The sequence below is a fragment of the Zea mays genome, chromosome 2 (genome assembly GCF_902167145.1).
Source record: "Zea mays cultivar B73 chromosome 2, Zm-B73-REFERENCE-NAM-5.0, whole genome shotgun sequence".
Taxonomy (NCBI): Eukaryota; Viridiplantae; Streptophyta; class Magnoliopsida; order Poales; family Poaceae; genus Zea; species Zea mays.
Genome location: NC_050097.1, coordinates 106574386 through 106597042, shown reverse-complemented (window position 1 = coordinate 106597042; position 22657 = coordinate 106574386).

The following is a 22657-nucleotide window of genomic DNA, read 5'->3' as shown; positions in this document are numbered from 1 at the left end:
GAAGAGTTTTTATGCCTCGTAAGAATCATCCACACTTTGTAAAATCATGAATGCTTCGTAAACGATAGATCCCTCTTTCCACATCAGAACTGATGAAGCTGTAATTCTCAGCTTACTTTGTGCCTTGGCATCTTTTCATTTTTTGTAAAGCATTCTCTGAAGATCGGCCTCGTTTCCAATTGATGTCATTGATGTGATGCTATGCGATATGATGCGATGATATGATGCAAAGAATGATGCTAATGCCGAAGACAGATACCCACGCTGAAACACAGTATCTGCGTCCCCTTAGGAACCATCAAAATCTCTTTGCCGTTTATTTTTCGGCTTCACCGCTTATTTTTGGTGTAAGTTCTGCATCCCCTTAGGAACGTCTTTTGAACTTCTATGCCTTCTATTTCGGCAATATTCGCGTTGACTTTTCGCGCTTTGCCTTATATTTCGACGGTATTCATGTTGACTTTTCGCGCTTCGCCTTATATTTCAGCTGTATTTGGCTCTGCATTCCCTTTGGAACGACTTTTGAGCAGAAAACTTACACTGCGCTCCCTTGGGAACGACTTTTTGTAGCTTCGGCAACTTATGCTGCTCTCCTTAGGAACAACTTTTGTAGCTTCGGTACATTTACGTTGCGCTCCTTAGGAACGAGTTTTGTAGCTTCGGTAAAACTTGCAATGCAACTTTTAGGTCTGCATTCCCTTAGTAACGACTTTTGAGCTTCGATAGCTTTTGAGCTTCGAAAGTCTGTAGGAAAGATATATTTCATTATGACAAGAACAAAGCTATTACAAGAAATTAAAAGTGACAAGAAGACTAGATTTACATCAATTGTTCCTTATTAAAAAGAAAATGACAATGAATGTAAAAATGCTTCAGAGATAGGATATCTCTCAATAGATGTGTTTTGACTCTAGCACAGTACTATTGACTGTGCGAGCTTCGGATTCCTCCCTGAGATCTCGCTGCTGATGAGTCTGATGGCTCCCTTCTGGCTGCTGACCTCGTGAATAGGCAGGTTGTAGTGGCGGCGGAGGTGGAAGCTATGTCCAAGAAACCTGTGGCTGACTAGCCGAAGCAACAGAAGCTGCAGGATGATTACCCACATACTCTGGTATGTAGGGTGAGTGACACGAAGCAGTGTGTAGGACCTGCTTCGGTTGACTTTGCCGGGCTTCGGCTTCTGCGATCTCCTTCTGCTTTTGGATGGTGATTTGGCACATTCTTGTAGTATGGCTCTTGTCTTCACCACAAAATAGACAGTAAATCTTCCTGGGTTGGTCTCCATATCTTCCTCCGAAGCCCTGGCTCCTCTGCCTCTTAGAGCTGGCGGCCAAAAAGAGCTTTGTTGCTGCCCCGAAGATTGTGAAGAATACTGGGGCCTCTGAAGTTGACTTCTTCTATCATCATTTTGAGTGTTGTGAATTGACCTGACATGCCTCGGGTGGATTCTTCCTCCGAAGCCCCTGGTCATCTCAGAGAACCTGTAAGCTTCCTCCCTTCTTTGGCGGAAGTCATTGTCAGCCCTGATGTACTCATCCATCTTTTGAAGCAACTTCTCCAGAGTCTGTGGAGGCTTTCTAGCGAAATACTGGGCAGTAGGACCTGGATGAAGCCCCTTGATCAGGCGCCTGTGCTCTGAGACGCAAGAACCTTCGAACGTATGCTTGAAGATACTCCTCATGGTCTTGCGTACATTGGAACAGAGCCTGAGCTGTGACCGGCTTCGTCTGAAAGCCTTGAAAGCTTGTTAGTAGCATATCCTTGAGCTTCTGCCACGATGTAATAGTCCCTGGCCGAAGAGAAGAATACCATGTTTGGGCCACATTCTGAACTGCCATGACGAAAGATTTGGCCATGACAGCTGCATGGCCTCCATATGAAGATATGGTTGCTTCATAACTCATCAAAAACTGCATCGGATCTGAATGCCCATCATACATAGGGAGCTAAGGTGGCTTGTATGATGGAGGCCATGGGATAGCCTGTAGTTCTGCTGCCAAGGGAGAAACATCATCAAATGTAAAGGTATCATGATTAAAATCATCATACCATCCATCCTCATTGAATAGGCCTTCTTGATGAAGCTCCATGTGTTGAGGCCTTCGATCATGTTCATCTTGAGCAAGATGGCGTACTTCTTCAGTGGCTTCGTCGATCTGCCTTTAAAGATCAGCCAGTCGGGCCATCTTCTCCTTCTTCCTTTGTACTTGCTGATGGATTGTCTCCATATTTCTGATTTCTTGGTCCAACTCCTCCTCCTGAAGTGTTGGGCTAGTGGCCTTCCTCTTCTGGCTTCGGGCCTCTCGAAGAGAAAGGGTCTCCTGTTTTGGGTCTAGTGGCTGTAGTGCGGCAGCCCCTGGCACTGAAGCTTTCTTCGGCGGCATGAAGAAGGTCAGTGCTTGCCGAAGGTGGTCAAAAAGGGTTCACCGGAGGTGGGCGCCAATGTTGGGGACTTGTTCTCAAATGCTATAAATTGAGAACAAGGCAACACAAAAACATATTATTTGTTAATGCCCTTCGTCCTTCGGAACATTATTTCCCTAAGGATATAATGATCTTCGGACGAAGGTCATGAAGGACATACCTTCATCATTTCAACATTTGTATAAACATATCAAGGGCGGATGAGGCATGTAAAACATAAGGGATAATGTGAACAAACATATAACATCATCATACACATTTCTTATTATATAATCATAAATGAATAATGACAATATTGAATTACATTCGTACCTTCGGCTTGACAGAAAATGAAAGTACAAGCGTGACGCAAAAATGAGTATAAGTCAGCGTGAACAGTATGGGGGTACTGTTCATCTATTTATAGGCACGGGATACAGCCCATGTAAAATTACATCCATGCCCTTTACATTTGCTAATGAGTTTAAGGTAATCCACCGAGGTCTAAATAGCCTTTTCCCTTTTAAGTCGGTTCCCTTTTCTGCCGTTATGCCGAAGCTCCCTTGCACGTAGCTTCGGCGCTGCGTCAACCTTCGTATTGTTCGTGCTTTTCACACTGTGTGGTTCTGATCCGAGTCCGAAGGCACCTGTTCATATATTACACTCGGGAAACATTGTTAAATCATGTTTTTGAGGACCTTCAGAAGACGAAGGCCCCCCAACAATAATGATCTTTAGACGAGGGTCATGAAGGTCACACCTTCATCATTTTATCATGTAAACATGAATATAAATAAGGAAGTAAAGGAATACAGAAGAATGCAGAGGAAGAAAGGTAATAATCGTTATATATCAATAATCCATTTATTATTATCTTTATTAAACATGAATAAGTATTAACAATGTTTATATTACAATGATACCTTTGGATTGCCAAAAGGTGAAAGAGCGGGAACGGCGCGAGAGCGATTACAATCCAGTGTGAACAATACGGGGGGTACTATTCATCTATTTATAGGCACGGGACGCAGCCCGGGTAAAATTACATTCATGCCCTTGAACATTTGTTTACAAGCAACTAAAACTATTAAGGTCCATCTAGTCCTTTTTCCCTCTCTGCTTGGTCTGGGCCGAAGCTATTGAGCTTCGTCATTCTGCATTGTCGCCTCTACGCATAGTCTTCGTCTTGAGGGGCTAAACCGAGGCTCAAGGTAGCTTTGACGAGCCTTTGTATTATTTTGCCGAAGGTGTTTTTCCTTGAGGACCTTTGGCAGAGAAGAAGACCCCCAACAATTATGATAGGAGTACTTAGGTGAATATATCAGCGAAGAATGAGTGAATAGACGTTATGTTTGTAAACTACAGTTTATTAGCAATGTAGTTTATGCTACTCATATTGTCTTCTTAACCACCTATGTTTAACATTTAAACACTATAGGTCTTTTGTTTATATAGGTAGAGTTGATAGTGTTATACAATGTCTAGTAATACTCTACTTATTAAATCAGAGGTAGTGACTTTCCTCTCTAGTTAATATATAGCTAGACCTATAAGATGTTTGGCTAATTTAATAGTGCAAAGAACATGTTTAATGCTTGTTGTTTGGGACTGCATGACCAGTTTTAAATATGCAGCTAGTTCAATGAAGTAAACCATGTTTTATGTAGATATGTTATATATAACAGTTGTAGCCAACTTCTATATCATGCTTGTGTAAAACATTCATGACCATAGGTGTAGTAGTTTAGGAGTTATGATTTTTACAAATCGAGTCTCAGAATCTATCTAGATTTTGTACAGATTTCGCAAATGACCTTGTTAGCCCAAGTTAAACTTAGAATAAGTTCTTATAATATATAAAGAAGTTGTAGTACTTTTATTAAGCTTTCCAAAAAGTCTTGAATCACCCTTTTTGGTGTTCTAGAGAACAAGTTATAGCTGTTTAAAATGTGGAGTCTGAATCTGTTTAAATCTGGACAGAGAAGTTTGTTTGTGTTAATTGACTTTGATATGCATTGATATAACCTGAGATGTTTATAAATAAATTGTATACAATTTTATTAGCTTTCTAGAAAGTCTAGGATCAACTGTTTTGGATGCCAGAGACTCCAGTTATAAAGTTTTGAAGTGAATAGTCGAATTTTGTCCAACTCTGGACAAAATTTATGTTTAGCACTGTTTTTGACCTTTCTATATGCTTTCCAGAAAGTCCTAGTTTACCATTTTAGGATGAATATCTTGTGAGGTCTGAGTAAAACAAGTGACTACTGTGCTGCTGTCTAGAAAATCTGGCCGTGTTAAATTGATTGCTTGGAATCATTCTTGCTTGGCTAGGTAAGATTAATTAGTTCTTGGTTCTTGGTTGGTGAAGACTTGTGGTTGCTAAACTCAAGTAAAAAAATGTGTCCCATAAATGATGTGCTTTGCAAATTTACCTAGAGTAATAATTTAGAAAGTTGATGTGCTTATGTTCTTATTCTAGATTTAAATGTCTTAGACTAATGAGTCTAGAATTATTAAGTTTTTGGTGTTGGACTCTAACTAAGGCAAGTAGAGTGTATGCATGGTTATTATTTTTAATGTTTGTGTTAGATCCAGTTAAGTTGGAAAACGTGTTAGTTGTGCTTAGTGATATGTCGACATCTCTTATGAGTGTTGTATTGCATCTCGCCATTAAGTGTTTCTTTCCTACCGTGTAGCATTGTTTATTCTTGTTCTAGTTCTTATGTTCACATGTGCATTATGCATATCATTTTGGTACGTTAATTAATCACATGGTGTGGAGGGCAAGAGATGGATTGGTCTCGAGGTGATGCTGATGGATGAACCTAAGGATGGATGACCTGATCAAGTGCCATGATGAAGATGATCGTCAAGTGACCGTCGTCTAACAACACTAACCTAGTGTTATCCGAGGCAAGCGCTGGTGCATTTGCCACCTCCTTGTTGTTTTAAATTTTTTACCACTTATATGCTGCATTAGGTGATAGGAGTTGTGTGAATAAACAATTGATGCATCGCCATTCCTTGGAATTTGATTATCCTCCTTGCTACCTGTTTTATAAAGAGAACTAATGAGGCTTAGCCCTGCTTAGAAAAACTAAAAATTGTTTCTTTCAAAAAGAATGATGTGTCACAATCGATATGGATTTTATGAAAAAGGAACTTGCAATAATGAAGGAATCACTCACGATGATGAATTCATTGTTCAAGTATGGTACCTCTGTTAGGTACATGGTTTTGGGAGGTAAATAATAAGATGAGACCAGATGTTGAGCATGATAGGTCGCCCGTCTGTGTCATTTAAAGAACGCAATGATTGTTGGCCTGCTGATCTAGGTCCCTTTAATTAGCCACATGCCTCATCATGGGTAAGCTTAGCCTCGGCTAGACCAATACCAAAACGCCGGCCCGCAATGGGAGTGGAGAGATGGCGAGAGTATCATATATCCACCTGGCAAGAGGCTGGATGGTGTGGTACTGAGCTCTCGGTTGGCGGGGACCCGTCCTGGTCTTGAGAAACCTGGGTGCGAGTTGACATATGCAAGGGTTAAGTGCTACATATGTCGTGTGGTTGGAGATCACTAGCTGGGTATTAATCGATTCGGATCGTCGTACTTCTCGGATATGAAGATTGTATCTACCACCCTCATCGTAGATAACAAGGGAAACAAAAGGTGCTAAAATAAAGCTAGTGTAGGACAAGTGAATGCTCTAGATTAGGCAAATCTAGATTCAGGAAAAGTACTTAACTTGTGAATTAAAAGTTTGGCATAAGGATCCACTACTAGTAAGATTTTCTGCAAAAATGAGTCTTTGAAACTTGATGAGCCTTACCTTGAATTCTTTTAAAGCCAGCATACCCCTGAGAGTATTTTCTTTAGTCGGGTAAGTCTTGCTGAGTAATTGTGTACTTAGGGTTTTATTTCCTGTTGTTTTTCAGGTAATAATTTTTTTCTGTTGTGGATTGTGCTAAGTGCCGGTGGGCTCGACCTTCTCATATGTATAAGTATATCCCATCTATAGTTTCTTTATTGAGGATTGTCACTTAAGCTAGCATGTATTTCAAACTTACAAATATTTTATAACAATTCAAAGTGTAACTCTTTTGACACACTTTCTTTTGTAATCAACTCCGATAATTGTATAATGTAAACTTATTGTAACTTGTAATCATTTTGCAATAAAGAATTTATTTTCGCTGCAAATGTTTGTATGTGAGTTGTGTTTACTTAATCCTGCAATCTTGGCGGTAAGTGGTTTATCTGGGGTCCTTTGGACACTCGAACAGATCCTGTTAAGTTGTTTGGTGCACATGCATAGGCGTCTGAGGTCTTTGACAAGGACAGGTGCATGTGGGCCCAATAACTTGGGAGGTTCTGCGATAGCTGGTATCGAAGCAAGATTAAGTATAATACGGTCATATATGTATTTTCAAAATAATGTTTTGCTTTCGAAAAACCTATTTTCAACTAAATACATTGTTTGGTTTTGAAAAACATATTTGAAAAACTATAATGCTAGCGACATCCTCTGTTAAGCCCTAAATTAAGGACTATCAGGTGGCTAAGATTAAAACACTAACCCACTACCGGGGGAAATCGCATACATGTGTATTATTATTTTTGAGGCCATTTAGTTTTGAATGGATCGACGCTCAAGGTAAGGTGAGATGTGAGAGCATGACCGAACAAACATCAGTCTAGGGAAGAGCATGAAAAGCACTTGAATATATACAAGTTCTACATATGTATATATGAAGGCTGCGATGTGGAATAATTACTTTTCTAGAATTTCGGTACCCCATGGATGTGTATGGGCATACAAACATGGGAATACTGAAAAGTGTAATGAGCCACAATGGGCTGCCCTGTGGTTAAAGTGTGGCAGCGGCGCCTATGCGTGGCTAGGCGCTTAATGAGGAGTCAGCCTCCATATAGAAATATATGGATTATAAACTGTCATGTGTGAATTGCGTCATGGGGAACTGGGTTGTGATGGAATTTTCTCTAGGTACACTAACTTCGAAATCATATGTGTAGCTGACGACTAGTAATATATTGAGAGAGAACGTAGGTATGCCACTGATATATATAGAATGCTATTGCCACGTTATGTTGGCAAAACTTGTGAGGCCGAATAGGACGAGCATGCATCCTGATTGCTGCATCATGTTTGTCGTTTGTGCACAAATATGCTTCTCTCACCTTTATTCTAATAATGGGTGATTGTGAACGAACATGCTTCTCTCATCTTATTCTGATAATAAATAATTGGGAACTGTGTGAAGTATCGCTATCCTATAAACTTTGATATGCTCCTTGACCTCTGTCCTATAGATTATCTTGTTAGGCAGTGTATGTGTTTCTTTCGTTTTGATGTCTAAGGTGTTGTAGCTAGTCAACGCTTAATGCCTAAAACCATAAATGTGTTATCTATTTTGTTTGCAAAAGAACCCCTAATCCAAACAATTTTGAGATTGCTTGGTGAAGCCTTGGAGCTTTTAGTGTTGAGAGACCAGTGATTAGTTCTCTTCATGGAGAAACTAATATACCGCTAGGAGTTTTTCCATTCGCTCTCTTGTTTGAGTCATACATTTTCTAAGCAAGTAGAGCATGGATGAACAAATTTGATCAAGTGGATCTCTATCTAAATATGTGACCTCTGGCTAATGAAATATGAACTCTCAACCCTTGGATCATCGATGGGTAATAAGAGAAATTACTCAATGTCAAAAGTACTTCAACAAGTTGGTTTTACTAACTTGTAGCTACATTGTGAACAAATACTGAGTTTGTAGATCATTCTCTTAAGTTATACAAAATCACTTTAGTTCAGTCTATCCTGAAGAAACCCTTATCAAGATCAAGTGAAGGTTATGAACATATGTGCAGATCTTGTGCCATATTGGATTAGATTATGAGCATATGCATCTTAACTCTACATTGTTAGCTGAGGTACTTTGCCATCCTCAGCTAACTAGTAACAGCCTGACCACAGTTCTAGTCATGTCTCGATCGTCTCACATGTGATTTTCCAACATGTGTGGTCTGACAGAGTCATGTTAGCGCTAGATGAAGTCGGTCCATGGTGAAGTCAACAATTGTTGATCGCCTTCACTAATGTATTCCTCAAATCTCTATCATTTTTCTTGGACTTGGATTCCCTGGCTAACCACGAGTTAACTGTGATGTTATTCGACATCCACACTCATCTTATGTGTTATGAATTTTCAATGACCACTTGTTGGTACACCTCTGTCTGTGTGTTTTACCCAAGAGGTTGCAACTAGTTCTATTGGGGTAAAGTCGCATATCTACCGCTCGCGCAACAGACTCAAGTTGTCTGAGAAAGAAAACTGTACACATGGAACCTTATGTGTTCTTATGTCAGATATCATATCTGTTGTTGACATCTTTAATTAACTTAAAATGATACATGATATATCCACTAAAGGGACAATCACTTGAGATACTCGTCTCTGCTTGGAACTACCTTATGCTATCACTAGGATGGACATGAGTGACACACCTCTCTACTCTTAGAAGTCTTCTGTTCCGAATCTCGGGACAAGATTCTTTTAAGGGGAGGGTTGTAACACCCCAGGTGTTTATTTCTCGTGCGACAACGAGTACATACTTAAGCACGAGATATCAGTAAATAAAATTGACACTAAATTTTAATCATCTTTGTTTATCACGATTTTGATATCATATCTGTCTCCGTCTATCTAAACTATTTAAATCTTTTCCTAATGTTTGGACTTTAAAAATCTTTCAAGATGTTGATTTTATGCTATCGGATCGATCTAGTACGTGAATATGATTTTGAAAAGAGCTTGATTCTTTTTATAAATTCGATCACGTTGAATATCCAAGAAAAACAAGGTTTAAACTTATTAATTGAGTTGTTTTCTAGACAGTTGTTTGGATAGCGGCGAAATCATCTAGGCTCAACTAAATCAAATGTTTATTTAAAATATATATTGACTCCGATGTCGTTTGGTTGGATCCGTCGACATCTCTCTAAAATCCTATTTCCAGTATTGTCGACCCCTATCATGATGGTCCAATTTAACTATACCCCGTTCAAACCCTAGTTTTGGATTTCGAATATTTTTGTGCCCTTTTGTTGAAGAAAATGAAGAAGGAAAAATAAGGAAAAAAAATCAAACTTAGCTTCATCCACCGTCTAGCTTGTTCCTTTATCCTCCACGGTCATGGAAATCTCTTGAACCTGCCATCTCCCTTATCTCTTTCCCTCACCCACGTATTCTTCTCTCTCAGATATTCTTCCAGCAGTCGTAAGTCCAAATCCATTGCCGCTCCTGCCCCTAACGGCACGTCCTCACCTCTAATGCCATGGCGCTCTCCCAACACCTTGTTGCTGCTCCCTCCATGGCCGCTCTCCACTGCTCGGCGTACTTGCATCTACAGGAGCCCACCCAGCCCCTCTCTCTAGTGAGCTCAACCTGGCACTGGGCTCTGGCTGTCAGCTATGTCACCAGGGTTGTCCTCCTCCGCTGCCACTCGTTGGACCTTGACCCTGCTGCGCAGCCGAAAGCTCCCCGCGCCCTCTCCTCCCTAGCGCTCGTCCTTGGCTCCCATGAACGAGCTTGTCCTAGTGTTATCCCTCTCCAACTCTATGACACCAACGCCCTCAAGTCCTATGACGACGCCCCCATCCCCTCCCATCTCCTTCCCCATGCCAAGTCCCATGGTTGCTGTCCTCCAGCCCCATGCTGTAACGCGCCCCACAGGTGTTCGATGGAATGGCCGTAAGGAGCTTTGTGTTGTGTGCATCCCCATCTGCAACACCATCGACCCCCCTTGAGGTCTTGTTCTTGCCCTGTCGTTTTAGCGCTCAACGTTGATTACTAATTTGTGAATTGTGTGTTGATGAGGAGTGAAATCCCCGTGGTGGGATGTTAGTGTGGGAAGTCTGGTTACTGTCTCACCTAGTTTTGGAAGGCAAACCGAATGCGAACCATGTACGTGCCAGGATCAGAAACTCACGTACACAGCGATTACATAATTGGATATCATCACACATTGCTCAAAGTAAATAGAGGAAAGGTACTTTATTACATCAAGATGTTCAAGACATCCACTGGGTCTATAACATAGTCATTAACATTATCAAAGTGCGGAATACGAAACGTAGTAGATAGGCCTTCACAGGCAGCTTACTGGGGGTTTGCCACTAACATAACTAAAACTCATCATAGTCTTGGAACTCCTCAAAGTCCTCTATGTTGCCAGCATCTTCTCCTGAGCACTGAATACAGTGGGGACAACCTGGGGTGGGGTGGTTTTTAAAGTAAGGGTGAGTACACATCAATGTACTCAGCAAATGTCCCGTTTGGCTAAAGTGGACTAGCTGTATGTGGTGTTGAGGTTAAGCAGTTGTTTTTAGTTGATCAAGTATTTATTACTAATAGTAGAGCCAAATTTTAGTAATAAACCCCGTTATTACCCAAATATACTCCCTCCAAGAGGAAATACCAGAGATCATAATTATAACCATCATCATTAACCATAATCATAAAAGTATCCAAAGTTCTTCTAATCAAAGAGGATCCCAAGGCCACTCTTAACCATGAGCACAATTGATATACCAGTTTCTAACACTCTTCAGAGGTTGCACACTTTACCCACAAGTCGTGATTCTCATTCTGCCCGGAGATCATGACTCTCCATTGATCACTACTAAGGTGACCTAGCAGGGTCTCACTAAGTAGCCTTTACAAAGATTCCCCAAAGGTCATAGCCACCCGTTAGGTTTCTCCAGTTTGATAAACATAGTATATCTCCCCACACGAAGGGTGACTAACAAAACCAAATCAAAGAATCTCTGCAACCAGCCTCGGTAGAGCAAGTACTATGCCCGGACCCCATTGACGGCCCTACGGTGAAGCCAACTACACCTCAAGTTCCTCTAATTAATCAGCTAAGGGCATCCCATTCCACCCTCATGGTTTTACTGTTATCTCGGGTGGTCACTCAACGAACAGGTCCTTATGGAGAGGTACTCAAGAAACATCCTGAGTCCCCTAAAGTATCACAAGATCATCATCGGGATAACATCATCATATCATAAATATTCACATCATGTTCGTTGATTATGTTAAAGCAATAGCATAAAGCTAACCACGATAACCCAAAAGGTAAATAAGGATAAGGTAAATACAGACTAGTCAACCCTTAGGTTTCAATAAAGTAATGTGGGGCATTGAATTATAAAATAGTAGGACATAATAGGTCAGAGGACACTTGCCTTCATGAGGTTGTTGCTTAGGAAGAACTTCGACAACACACTCAGGAACCACGGGCTGCTCGTTGTCTAAACAAAGCGATCCTGCATTCAATAATTTGGATAAAGACAAAAGAACAATACACCCAACAAATGCAATTAAGTAGACACAAGTTTGACAGGACATTATAACACAAAAAGGTAAACCTAGGTGCTAGGGTGGATTAGTACATTTAGAGATTAGTGATTCCCTAAATATTATAGATTACATAATTTAGTTCTACTAATTTTAGTGAGACACAAAATTATACCAGAGATAAATTCATACATGACATATTATTAATCTCACAAAATTAAATACCTAAGTATCATTAGGGTTTCCCTTTTTATTTTCCTAGTTCAAAACCAAATTATTACATACACTAACCTATAGACATAAAATTAAAGTGTGCAGACAGTGAATGATCATAATTTATTTGGACATAGAATAATCCTATGAACATTTTGCAATTTGAATCACTCAATTTGGAGTTCATATGAAAAAGATATGAAATAAACAAGTTTTGAAGTTTAAAATACAAAACTAGGTCTAATTCTGTGATTAATAAAAAGGTCAGGGGTTTGACTTCAAGATTACAGGGGCCTACACGCGAAACTAAAGGACTGCGAGTTGATTATTAAGAAGTTGAGGGTCTCTTTAACAAAATTACATGCGAAGGGGTGCGGGGTTGCGCCAGCCGTCTGATCTCCGATCAACGGTTCAGATTAGAATGACGATCGAGGGCGCGGGCGCGCAGACTTCGAACGCCTGACAGGTGGGCTCGAGGTGGGTTGAGGCACTGACACGTGGGGCCTATGGGTCAGCGGTATGCCAAGAGCGCGGGGGGTGCTGGCCACTGGATCGCAGATCGACGGCGCTAGTTCCACGAACCGTGCAAACCGTTATCCGTGAATCCGGTCCGTCAGATCAGAATCGGGCGGTTAGGATGGGCGCCAAGGGGCTTTACCTACTCTGGCCGGCCAGGGGTGGTGCCATACGCGCCCGCGTCGGCACAGCTGCTAGAGATGAGGTAGACTAGGGCTCCTAGGGCGCTATGGGTCGGTCTGGGTCGCTAGAGAGGTTGGGAAGGACTCGGCGAACACTAAGGCGAGGTCAGGATGGCGTGAACGGGGCTGAGGCGGGCAGACGGCGGAGGGTGACTCTCGAGTGAACTCAGGGCTGCTCCGGTGAGCAATACCCTCTGCGGTGGGGGTTAATCTGGCGCTCTGTGGCCGGCATAGGTTCCAGGGAGAGGGTAGGGATGCTCTAGGCCTGAATTCGGGCTCGGGGAGGGGTTGCAGTGGTCGGACGCTATGAAGAAGTGACGGTCCGACGAAGGGGACTCCGGCGAGATGAAATTCACCATGATAAAGCGGAATTGATGCAAAATAGGGATGAGGGAGGGTCACATACCCTAAGCCAGCGCTTGGGGCACCTTAGCATGACGCGGGGAGGCTCCGGTTGGTCGGACGTCGAAGAATAGCGGTGGTGGCGAGCTCTGACCTGTGCAGGGAAGAGGCTGAGCGCAGACCAGGCAGAAAAGTTGAGGAAAGGGGAAACCACCGCGTGTTCCCGGTGCGCCAAGCTCAGGCGAAGCTCACCGTGGCCAAAGCGCTGGCAAAAGTCCAGCGGCGACGGCAGAACTGCAAAGCGATAGCGAGGGAAGGCGGCACTACGGCAGGTGAGTGCGAGGGCAGGGGAAGCGCGAATGTGAGGCAGGGGCGAGCTGAGGGAGTGTGCGGGGTCTTTACCTAGTGCTCGGGCGACGTGGGCGCGGGTCTGACGGCGCGGGCGCATGCCATGGGTGCGGTGGTTGTGGAGGAAGATGGCGGGTCTAACGGGCAGGGCCCACAAGGCAGAGAGAACTGGTATGCGCTAGCGCACAACGATGCTGACGGGACGGTCCCACTAGGCAGAGAGAAAGGAGGAGAGCGAGCGAGAGGGGAGCGGCCCCGATAGGTGGGGCCCGCCTACCAGCGGACGCAAGCGCGGGGGGAGGAGGGGGTTAGCTGGGCCGGATTGGGCCAAAATGCCGAGGCGGGAGGGAGTTCGGGCTGTTTTCTTTTTATTCTCTGAATTTCTAATCCATTTCCTTTTATTTTCTCAATTCAAATTCAAACTATTCAAACGGGTGCATCAATTCAAAGAATAATTTAGGCTTAGCATGATGCAACATTTTATGTCTCACATAGTTTTGCCAAAATAAATAATTAATCCCTCTCCTAATTAGCTTAATTCTAAACAAAAGAAAGAGAGAGAGAGAGAAGAGATAACACCTAAATTTGGTAGATATTTAGAAAGAAAATTTATGCCCCCAAATTCAGGGTGTTACAGTTACGTCGTTCCCCAGGTGCTCGGCGAAGGGCGTGAACCAGGGATCATCGTTGTGTCTATGGTTGTCAAGTCAAAATTTTCATTATGGTGAGCTGATTTGTTTTTTGCGCTATCCGTTGGATAAATTGGTTAGACATAGTAGGGGAGTTATTTCTCTTGTCAATAGCAGGCGTGTTGTGGGTCGACCTCCAAATCCTTGTTACCGGTATATTGCTCTATGGTGGCATTAGGGAAGAATATTTCCTCTTGTTTACTTTGTTGTATGATGATATTAGGATGAAGGGTGTTTGCCCAAATCCATTGTCGCTCCTGCCCCCAACGGTGCACGACCTCACCTCTTCTGCCATGGCGCTCTCCCAACCCCTTGTTGCCGCTCCCTCCATGGCCGCTCTCCCCCTGCTCGACGTACTTGCATCTACAGGAGCTCGCCTAGCCCCACTCTCTAGCCAGCTCGAACCGACGTCGGGCTCTGGCTGTCAATCGTGTCACCAGGGCTGTCCTCTTCCGCTGCCACTCGTTGGACCTTGCCCCTGCTGTGCCGCCGGCAGCCCCCCTCGCCCTCTCCTCCCTAGCGTTCGTCCTTGTCTCCCATGACCGAGCTCGTCCTGGCACTAGACCTCTCCACCTCTGTGGCACCAGCGCCCTCAAGTCCTATGCCAATGCCCCCATCTCCTTCCCCATGCCAAGTCCCATGGCTGCTGTCCTCCAACCCCATGCTATGACGCGCCCTGCAGGTGTTCGATGGAATGGCCGTAAGGAGCTTTGTGTTGTGTGTAGCCCCATTTGCGACACCGTCGACCCCTGATGAGGTTCTGTTCTCGCCCTATCGTTTTAGAGCTTGACCTCGATTACTAATGTGTGAATTGTGTGTATGTGTGTGTTGATGAGGAGTGAAATCCCTGTGGTTGGATGTTAGTGTGGGAAGTCTGGTTACGTCGCTCACCAGGTGCTCGGCGAAGGGCATGAACCAGGGATCATCGCTGTGTCTATGGTAGCCGAGTCAAAAATTTCGTTATGGTGAACTGATTTGTTTCTTGCGCTATCCGTTGGAAAAATTGGTTAGACATTGTAGGGGTGTTATTTATCTTGTCAATAGCAGGTGTGTTGTGGGTCGACCTCCAAATGCTTTTACCGGTATATTGCTCTATGGCGGCATTAGGGAAGAATCTTTCCTCTTGTTTACTTTGTTGTATGATGATATTTGGATGAATGGCACTTGGATGGATATGTAGTTGCATAGTGTGATTAAGTTGACTCTTCATTTGCGTGATGTGAGAGATAGGTTTATAACACTAGATTAAGAGAAGTGAATGTATTCGTGGTTATGAAGCCGCGTTTCTTGCATTGATGTGATTGTGATAATTTGTATGAAGTGATTGTGTCATGTGAAGCTTAAGTTTAAAATGATTATTATGATAGGAGTACTTAGGTGAATATATCGGCGAAGCATGAGCGAATAGACGTTATGTTTGTAAACTACAATTTATTAGCAATGTAATTTATGATACTCATATTGTCTTCTTAACCACCTATGTTTAACATTTAAACACTATAGGCCTTTTGCTTATAAAAGTAGAGTTAATAGTGCTATACAATGTCTAGTAATACTCTACTTATTAAATCAGAGGTAGTGACTTTCCTGTCTAGTTAATATATGGCTAGACCTATAAGAGGTTTGGTTAATTTAATAGTGCAAAGAACATGTTTAATGCTTGTTGTTTGGTATTGCATGACCAGTTTTAGTTATGCAGCTAGTTCAATGAAGTAAACCATGTTTTATGCACAGATGTTATATATAACAATTGTAGTCAACTTCTATATCTTGCTTGTGTAAAAAATTTCATGACCGTAGGTTTAGTAGTTTAGGAGTTATGGTTTTTCCAAATCTAGTCTCAGAATCTGTCCAAATTTTGTACAAATTTCGAAAATGACCTTGTTTGTACAAATTTCGAAAATTTCCAAATTTTGAACCAGGAATCAGTTTGTTGGGGGCCTTCTCCTCCCTAAGGTCCTCAAAAACATAATTAACCATTTGTTTTCAGCACAAGCTATTACAGGAAACTTCGTCTTCCGAAGTACAAGCTTCTCCCTTATGACGAAGGCACACAAGATGAAGGAGGATCCAAAGAGGATAAGAGTAAACGTCGAAGTTACCACCAGATGAACAGCTTCGGTCACAATGAAGATGATGAGTAATGATGATGACCAAAAGGGGAAAAGACTACCTAATCCTTAATAATTTGTATTATGATCATGTGTAAATGTTGAGGACATAAATGTACTTTTGCTCGGGCTACGTCCCGTGCCTATAAATAGATGAACACTAACACCATACTGTTAATGATGGATTGTATTCACTCTCTCGCATCCAAGCCTTCAAGCAATCCGAAGGTATCATTGTTGATATTATTACTTATTTTATGGAATGCAAATATAAATGAATAAAATATATGGAGTCATCATAATTATCTTTTTGCATTCCTATTCACATATTGGATGATGATGGTATGTCCTTCTTGACCTTCGTCTGAAGGACATTATATCCCTCGAGAGATACTACTTCAGAAGACGAAGGTCTATAACCATTAACAATTGTGTTGCCTTGTTCTTGATTTACAGTATTTGAGAACAAGTGACTAACATTGGCGCCCACCTCCAGTGAACCTGTACGACCACCTTTGGCAAGCATCCACCTTCGTCATGCCGCCGAAGAAGACAACAGTGCCAGGGGCTGCTTTGCAACCACTGGACACAAATTAGGACACGCTTTCCTTGCGAGAAGCTAGGAACCAGAAGAGAAAGGTTACTAGCCCGACACTTCATGAGGACGAGCTTGATCAGGAGATCAGGGACTTAGAAGCAATTCATCAGCAAGTACAAAGGAAAAAGGAAAAAATGCTTCGGCTAGCCGTCCTTCAAAAGAAGATTGACGAAGCAGCTGAGGAGATGCGTCATCTCACTCAATATGACCAATACCGAATGCCTCAACAAAGGGAGCTTCGTCAAGAAAGCCCAATCAACAAAGATGAATGGTACGACAATTTTCATCATAGTAACTTCACTTTCGATGATGCTTCTCCTCTGGCAGCAGAATTGTAGGCTACCCCGTGGCCACCATCCTACAAGCCACCTCAGTTACACATGTATGATGGGCACTCGGATCCAAAACAATTCCTGATGAGCTACGAGGCGACAATATCCTCGTATGGGGGCAACACTGTCGTCATGGAGAAGTCCTTCATCATGGTAGTCAGAAGTGTGGCTCAGACATGGTATTCCTCTCTCCGGCTAGGGACAATTACGTCATGGCAGAAGCTAAAGGACATACTAGTCACCAGCTTCCAGGGCTTTTAGACGAAGCCAGTCACTGCTCAGGCCTTATTCCAATGCACGCAAGACCATGAGGAGTACCTGCAGGCGTACGTCCGAAGGTTCTTACATTTGAGAGCACAAGCGTCTACAATACCCAATGAGATTGTCATTGAGGCCATGATCAAGGGCTTCGACCAGGACCCACAACTCAATATTTTGCAAGGAAACCACCGCAGACCTTGGAGAAACTTCTTCAGAAGATGGATGAGTACATCCGGGCTGATAATGATTTCCGTCAAAGAAGGGAAGAAGCATATAGATATTCTGAGATGACTAGGGGTTTCGGAGGAAGACTCCATCCCAGGCATGTCAGGACAATCCATAATCCCAACGCTAGCGGTGATAGGGCCAATAATGCTCAGAACAGTCAGCACAGCTCATAGTCTTCGGGCATGCACCAGACTTCTTACAGACCACCAGCCCCGAGAGGCAGAGGGGGGGAGAAGCTTTGGTGGAGGAAGGTACGGTAATCAGCCCAGAAAATTGTTCTGCCTTTTCTGTGGCGAGTACAACGGACATACAACGAGGACGTGCCAAGTCACGATCTAAAAGCAAAAGGAAATTACTGAAGCCGAGGCACGACATAATCAGTCGAAGCAAGTTTTGCATACTTCTTCGTGCTACTCTCCATATATTCCGGAATACGTAGGCAATCAACAGCCTACGGCTTCTGCTGCTTCAGCAAGTCACTCTCAAGCTTCCTGGGCTCAGTTACCACCAACCCCACCACTGGTGCCTCCCCCAAGTCATGATCAACAACCAGAAGGGCATCTTGGGCCTTAGCAACAATGTGACCTTCGGGAACAGTCCGAAGCTCGCACAATTAACAATACTGTGCCTGAGTCAAGGCATATCTACTGAAGGTGGCACAATGTTCTGGCCAAAGAGAGCTCTGATTTGTTATATTTTTTTACCCATTTTGTTTTTTATATTTCTTTCTAAAAAGACAATAAATGAAGGTTTAACCTTCAGCTTTATGTAATAAACCTATGGTTACACCATCCAGTATGACCAGAGTAAGTTTCGAAGCTCAAAAGTCATTCCTAAGGGAGCACAGAGTAAGTTCCGAAGCTCAAAAGTCGTTCCTAAGGGAATGCAAAGCCAAAATACCACCTAAATAAAAGGTGAAGAAGCTCCAAAGTCATTCCTAAGGGGGATGCAAAGCTTGAATACCACCTAAATAAAAGGTGAAGAAGCTCCAAAGTCGTTCCTAAGGGGATGTAGAGCTTAGCTCCAAAGTCGTTCCTAAGGGGATGCAGAGCTGAAATACCACCTAAGTAAAAGGTAAAGAGACTCCAAAGTCGTTCCCAAGGGGATGCAGAGTCTGGTGTGTATCCGTGTGGTTTCTTATTTTTGGCACAAATGACATTCCGCATCATATCATCATATCATATTGCATAGCATCGCATCATACATCATTTTGCATCACCAAAAGGATGTGGAGAAACAAAGGGATCTTTTTCACCAAATGTTGATCGGATTACAAAAAGGAATACTATAGCACAAGACATGCTTTCAGAAGATATATCTTTCTATACGAAGTTAATCTTTGTCAGCGGTAACATAAGGAGAATCTTTTTCTTCGCGAAGCATGAAAAGAAGGGAAGGTGTTTTTCGCCAACAGCTCAAAAACGGTACGTACGAAGATTTCATGCATCACAAAGAAATAAATTACATTAATATACATACAAAAACTTAATGTTTATTTCTTACAAAAGACGAAGGTTATACACCAGCATTACACTTTCAAGAATACAAAAATTTAGTCTTCCTTAAGCACTTTTTCAGCAGCTTCATTTAGCAGTTTGTCGATGGCTTCGTCAACAGCTTCATTAACGTTCTTATTATGTTTAATGCTTCCTTCAGGGCCGGGTCAGCTTCGGGGTTATATGGCTCCGGTGGAGGTGAAAGTTCAGCTAGAATAAAAAATGTTGGTTAATTCTGAAGCTGAAAACGAACTCCGAGCTAAACCCCAGTAAAAGTACATGTAAGCCTTGCGCGCTTAGCAGCCTCTTCAGCTTGCTTAGCTTCTTCTTGAGCGTCGTCAGATTCTTTCTCAGTTTTTCTAATCGCTTCATCAACCATCTCATGACCGCCCTTCATCCACACATCGGAGTAAAATCTCCCACCCAGTGTAGAAGCTTCGACGGAAGGGTTTTTGGTGTCATCCGCCGAGAAAACAAATATCGGTTGAATTGCTGCCTTAACATGTTCACAACCGGCTTTTTCTAAGGTCGTCGTGACCCCTCGTGCGCCAGCGAATGCGCAGAAGTCTCCCCGATCACTCAAGATTTCGTCAAACGCTTCGACTTCTCCGCTGATCCACTGGACGACACCATCGGGGTCACCATGGATGAATTTCTGCTCGGAAGAATATGCTCCCACCTTTGCAAAACGTCCTTTAGAGTTTTGGCACATTCCAAGGATATTTTGTAGCATCTCTCTTTGGAGTCGCGGAGCTCTTCGACATTCTTTTGTACCCTTAATCTTTCAATTTCGCTTATCTCATGCTTCGCCTTTGCAACTTCAAATTTCTCGCTCGTTTCTGCAAGTTTCTTCTTTAAATCTTCAACTTCGGCTTTGTGAGCTTCAGTTTGTGCACTAAGTTTGTCTTCGCTATTTTTCAGCCTCTCCACTAAGGAAAACAATATCTTATCTTTCTCTAGAGCTTCGTTCCATAGTGTAATGACTTCTGACCGAAGATTCCCAAGAGCTATTTGATAGCTCTCGTCTTCTGCTTCCTTTTGGGCCTTTAAAGCCTTACTTATAATCAAGCCCTAATAATAAAAAATATATGAGAACATAGCGATAGCAAGAAAAGCTACAAATATAGTCTATTTCATAAGAAAAAAGTATATGTACCTTCAGGCTATTATAAGCAAGGCTATCTGCAAGATCATCCTTCGGCATTACGGACAGGCCGAGTTCAAGCTTTGGGTACCCCATATTTTTCATCATTTCTCGGCATACAGAGATCTCTTTATTGTCTGGTAAACAATAAATGAAATCATCCTTGTCATTGCCACTGTCCACCAAGGACCCCCGGGGGTACTTTAGATGCTTGGCATACTATCTTGCTTCGGCAATCTGCTCCTCCGACAATTGCTTCCCTGAAGCATGTCGCACAATGAAGTCCAGCTCTTCGGTAGGTGCTCCGGGAGTAGGAGACTGTAACACCCCTTGTGTTACTGTTACTAAAACTTGAGCATAACATCATAAGAATCATCATTTCATATATTTGATACACCTAGAATGCATTCACTAGGCAAAATTTTCAAACAAGTTGTATTGTTATGGTATTTTGTAAATAAAACCCTTGTGTAGGGTACTTAACGCTAAATATGGTTCTAAGGGGTAAAACAACACCCAAATGGAGAAAACCCTAAAGTTTAAATAAAATAGTCATAAAATATTACTAAGAATGGATCTAAGTTACATTTACACCCCTGAGATACCAAAAACCCTAAAAAGGACCCTGGAAAACCCTAAATCCAAACCCTAGGGGGTTAAGTGCAAAATTAGTCCACTTTTGGACTAAAGTGCAAAAACCATGTCAAAAAGGTATTTTAAGTCATATGGTTCACCAATGTGTGAATTTACAAGCTAAGCCTTGAATTTTTGGACTTATTTGCAAAAAGACCCCATAGGTGTTCTAGTGCTAAGTCTGAAAATCAGTATTTTGGCTCAACTTTGGAGCTTTATAACTTTCAAATTAGTGAGAATTCACCTAAGGGCACCACATCAACTTTGTAGCTCTATGAAAGGAGAACAACTTTTCTGAAGAGTGTAAGCATGGTTGTTATGAAGAAATTGGAGAAAATTACACCCAAAGTTGGACTGTCAGGCTGTTTAATGTTTGAATTTCAGACTGACAGTGTAATTACAGAGACTTTGGGCACGAATTCAAGCTTGATTTAGTAGGAATTTGCCCATAGCTGCTATGACAAACTTGTAGCCGAATCTTTGAGCTAAAACTTTGGTGCAGAACTTTAGGTATGTTGCCATAGAAAATTAAGAGAAATTTAACCCTAAACCTGGTCTGTCAGGCCAACTAAAGCAACTGCGCCATTGTACAGTACCAGAATTGGATCAGACCGCCAGTGCAGAAATCTCACCGCCGACGACCTCTCCGCCGCGATTCGTGCCGCCGGCGTCTCGATTTGTGCTCAGATTGATCAGATAGTACCCAGAGTCACGCCGCCGTGGATAAGTCCGGCCAGTAAAATATTCCGCTCACCGTACAAAGCTCGCCGCGGTGGAATCCGATAAGCACGCCGGTGACCGCTGCCTTCCGGCCTTAGGCCGCGTGTCTAAGCATCTCCACCTCATCGTCGTGACTTGCTTTATCTCTCCGTTGATCGCCGGAGATATTGCCACGGTAACCGGACACCAATCCACTGCGCCAGTAGCTCCTTGTTTCCCCGGCCGCCGTGCGTCGTCGCCCAAATTCACGGCCACCGCTCGCGGGCTCTATAAATTGACCGCGCCCTCAGCTCCGTCAAGTAATCAAGCAGCTAGCGCACCCACCTGCACCTCAACTCCTCCACCAGAGAGCTCCAATTTTGGATTCTCCCCAAATCGTTCCAGAACTCCGCTCGGTTTAGCCTCACCGCAGCCAGCCTGTTCCAGGTCAGTTCAAGCTCCTCAATCAGTTGTCCTAACATCCTTAAGTTCTCCTCAAGCTCCTCGATCCCTCTAATTGAACTATACCACCATAGATCGTCGGGAACACATTGTTCCTTTGATTCTCCGCACTGTCACCGTGGACAGAGCAGGGTAGACCACCATTCATGAAATTGGGTTGGGGGAAATGCACGGGCGAGGTCCAATTCAGTGTCTGCTGCACGAGAGTCCCAGCCATTGCCCGGTCCGGCCAGCCTGAGCTCGTCGGAGATCAGCCGAGAGCAGTCCACCGTCGGGGACCCCATCCTGCGAAGAATTAGAAGTTCGAGGGGGTTCTTGTAAAGTGTCAGCGACTGTTTTAAATAGTGTTTTGGACTCCTTCGGATTATTCAAAACTACAGGGGCTTTTTCGCAAAACTCTCAGCGCGGACGCAGGCGCGCGTGGGCGCGTCCCTATTTCTATGCAGGCTGGGCCTCCTGGGCTGGATTCGGCACAGTACTATTCACGTATTTTCTTTTCCTTTTTCCGCCAGAACTAAAACAATTTTAGAAAAAGGTAAAAAATGGTAAAAATGTCAAACCAATTTTGCTAGATTCCTAATTTTCCATAGTATTTTATAAAAATAGTTTTAG